At 31.5% G+C, this 3,919-nt stretch overlaps 1 long non-coding RNA gene across 1 annotated transcript; it reads left to right on the top strand.

Annotated features, from left to right (window-relative positions):
- The first annotated feature begins 534 nt into the window (after positions 1 to 534).
- Positions 535 to 3,005, top strand: LOC128923137 (uncharacterized). Its single transcript, XR_008472183.1, has 2 exons — positions 535 to 1,441; positions 2,211 to 3,005. It is a non-coding gene; the product is annotated as an uncharacterized LOC128923137 (long non-coding RNA).
- The last annotated feature ends 914 nt before the right edge of the window (positions 3,006 to 3,919 follow it).

Genomic DNA, 3,919 nt, shown 5'->3' with positions numbered 1-3,919 from the left:
TTTGCTACAACTCAACAACAGCACAATGTAGCGTCACGCCGCCTTCGCGCAAAATCGCCGTTACACCTTCGACACAACACCATGGGCAGAGGCGTTTCAACGGAGGGTTTTCTATAAATGCTAGATACCTATTTGTATTGCGAAGTATTGATATATTAAGGGGTCATTTAATTAAGAATATATGAATTCAAAATAATTCTTAACTTTTGTTCAATTCTGTATAATTTAATCCAGTAATAAATATATCAGTAGGATCATTAGGGGACCACTCCGCCTCGACCCCTCCTTGCCATCGACCATCAACTGTACTCGAGGAAAAGACAAAAGTGACGACAAGCGTATGTGTATTGATTAATGTGTGCGTGAATCTGAATTGCGTTCATTGGCATAAACGTTTTGCTGGATTTTTGGCAGATGAGCAAATATTTTCATGAAATATTATAATTATTAAAATAAAGAAAATATGCTATTGAAATTACTATATAAAGGTAGATCTGCAAAAAATCCTTTAAAAAAAAAGATGATTAAAAAAAATTCAGTATTACAGAATTTGAACATAAATGCTCGGAATCGCATTTCGTTAACTCCTTCGCGTTTACAATCTGCGCTATAGCGAAAATGAAAATGCGCGCGCCTTAGTCAGTGTTTTGTTCAGATCACTTGCGTCTGTTTGTATCATTGTTCCCAGTTCGCTGATGCTGTGGTGTACTTTTTTCTTTCGAAGTGGCGAGTTTTCGATGTTCCCTTATAATTTCGCACTCAAAAAGTTGAGAGTTAACATTTGCTCCTTCTTATTATTATACGTTCTTTGAAATTACTATGCTTTAGGTTCATCTGAAAAAGCTCGCTGTAACTTTTTAACAGAGGCTTCGATAGTGGGTCAATTTGATCACCCTATCTTCAAGGGGTGGTTACTCGTTCCAACGCCGTTATGGTTATTACCGAGTATATGGAAAATTGTATCCTCTATTCGTTTTTACGGGTAAATGATGGGAAATTTCAAACTTGGTACTTAATTGTCATGTTACGTGGCATAGCCAGTTGAATGTCGTATCTAAGTGACAAGAATTACGTCCATCGCGATTTAGCAGCTCGAAATGTGCTAGCCAATGCTCAACTTATATGTAGAATTGCGGGTTATAGACTTCCGGCCCCTATGGACTGCCCGGAAGCATTGTATCAATTAATGCTTGATTGCTGGCAAAAGCAACGTACTCACCGGCCTAAGTTTTCAAGTATAGTTTCAACTTTGGATACTTTAGCCCGACAACCGCAGGACCTGCTAACAACAAGAAATTCACCCGAAAACGATGGATAACATATCTTAGAAGGACAGCGTGCTCACAACATATTTATAAGTACAGAAATGTGGTTGGAAAACATTAAAATGTCCCGCTATTCACAACATTTCAAGGAAGCAAATTTGGTGACTGGCCAACAGGTATATATCTTAAACAGCACTGCATTTATTATTTTGAATTTGTTATAATTTCTTAAATTGGGTAGGTATAATATGTGAATTATGCGTGTAACTTCAAATATAACCGATTGATTCGAAAATTGCACAGTGTTTACTTGAATACTTGTACATTAAGAAAATTAAATAAAAAATCGATTTCGTAACCTCTTGCGATATTCTCGTATAAGTAAATTGCATATCAAAATGTTTTTTCTGACACGTCGTAAAATAACTGATATATTAAAACAAATGCTTCTTATATGCAACAATATTATTAATTCCATAGTTTCAAACAAAGTCGCATATGTGAATGTTTTGGCTAAAATAATATTTTATTGAATACTTTATTACAGCGAAGTAAACGAAAATGAAGGTCGTTGTTATAAGTTAATAATAAGGTTCCAATTCATAAGCGGTTATATATTTGGTTTAGAAAATATTTTTATTATTAGTGCTTGCCGCCATCTGATCTGTTTCCACGCTCTTATAAAATCATTTAACAAAAAATTCATGATATTCATCAGAGAAATTTCAGATACTTCACTTGTTCAACGTCATTTTAATTGTGCTTACTGCTATTACCTCCTACTTTGTAATCTTTATATTTGTAATGTAATTGCCACTGCTTTGTTGTGCCTGTTTTAACAGCAGGCGCTCGTGTAGCATTTATTTATATAAGTTACTAGTGTAATGCATTATTTATACATTTGTAGAATAACGGGTCGCATTAATAAAACATTTTTTCTTATAGATCTCCCGGTTAACGGCACAACAATTATCCGATATGGGTATAACTTTAGTAGGACATCAAAAAAAGATTTTACATCAAGCCAGACAGTTGGACATTATAATTTAGAAAAAAAAAATTATTTGTAGACTCATTCCGTGTATATATAACATTATTATTATTAAAAAATCGTTCAAAATAATAAGTATTATATTTTCTGAATATGCGCGGATAAGCATAAGAAATTCGTTAAAACAACTATATCTTTTTATTTATTTTTAATATCACTCGTAGATATCTATAATCTACTACATCAACGTAATTTTTATAAATATTTATACTCAAGGTTTGATTTCTAGACAATTAGCTCTTTACCCGAGATATTTTCTCAATGCCTATAATACATGGAAATATAAAATTCTTGTATGATATATTTGAACACATCTGTCTAACTCCACTATTTAAACCTAAAATTTGGGTTATTATAGAAAATATGTAATAAGGTGTAAATAATGCAATTGAGATATTGATATAAAGGAATTACTTAAATTGCATGTATCCCGTACGAACATATGACAAGTGACCAGTTTTCCACTAGTATATTATTAGTCTGGGTTTCAAATGAAGAGAAGGGGAAGAAATTAAGTTTAATTTTTCAATACTTTACTGCTTTTGAATTATTCCCAAGAAGAGTTCAAGATGAATATTATCTAAATAAATTGTACAAATAACTTTTACCAAATTAACATTCCTGCTGCCAGTTTAGCATACCAATTACAAACTTGCTATTATTTTGCATAACATTTTTTAAATCATGCATTATTAAATTTGTCGCAAAATAGACAAAAATAATCGAAATTAATTTGTTGTGTTGAATACAATATTATAACGGGTAGAATAACTTTAATTACTATCGCTTCAATATTTTTCTTAGATTATTTATTTTTCAGAACTAAGAACGGTATATTGATAATAGGTAAAGGAGAAGTATATCTATAAATTTTCATTGACATCCAAAATTATAATTTAATTATATTTCAGTTGAAGTAGATCTTTAATGTTTTTGCTGCTGTTGTAATGCCATGAACTTGTTGTTGTGGAATCAGAAATAGTTTTTAGTAGGTGTAATTAATTCTTATAAAATTGGTTTGAAGTGCGGATTAGAATACTTATTGCAAAAAGACAACAATGGAAATGCAGCGGATTATTACGATTCCGTAAAATTTTTGTTTTTTACTTTATTCACAATTTTTTCTTTGTATAAAGCTTTTGAGTTTGAAATTTATGAAATTCTTTAATTTTTATTTTGTGAGTTTTGTATCATTAATAAATAATGACATGGCACTCATTCGAATATTAATTTTGCTTATATTCCAAAAGTAAAAGAAAATTCAATCTACATTTGATTCCACTACAACCCTGAATAAATACTCACTTATTCTAAGAGTAGCATTTATTGTGCAAATATTGGTTCTCTATTCCCCATCGACCTATCGGTAGATAATCTACAAAAGCTCTCTGAATTTCAATCTTTAGCCAAGATGTGACAATGTGTTGTGTTGCAACTATAATACACATTCCACAAGTTGGCAGTCCTTCGCCGGTTAAAATTTGCGGACCATTCCGATTAGCTAGACCCGAAACGGATTATTTAAACATTACTTCGTAGTGATTTATGTCCAATTTTCTTTTTAATTCAGCTTTGTTCTTTCATATAATTATTTGGTCTGTCT

The sequence above is a fragment of the Zeugodacus cucurbitae genome, chromosome X, assembly GCF_028554725.1.
Source record: "Zeugodacus cucurbitae isolate PBARC_wt_2022May chromosome X, idZeuCucr1.2, whole genome shotgun sequence".
Taxonomy (NCBI): Eukaryota; Metazoa; Arthropoda; class Insecta; order Diptera; family Tephritidae; genus Zeugodacus; species Zeugodacus cucurbitae.
This window is presented reverse-complemented; position numbering and strand designations above follow the sequence as displayed.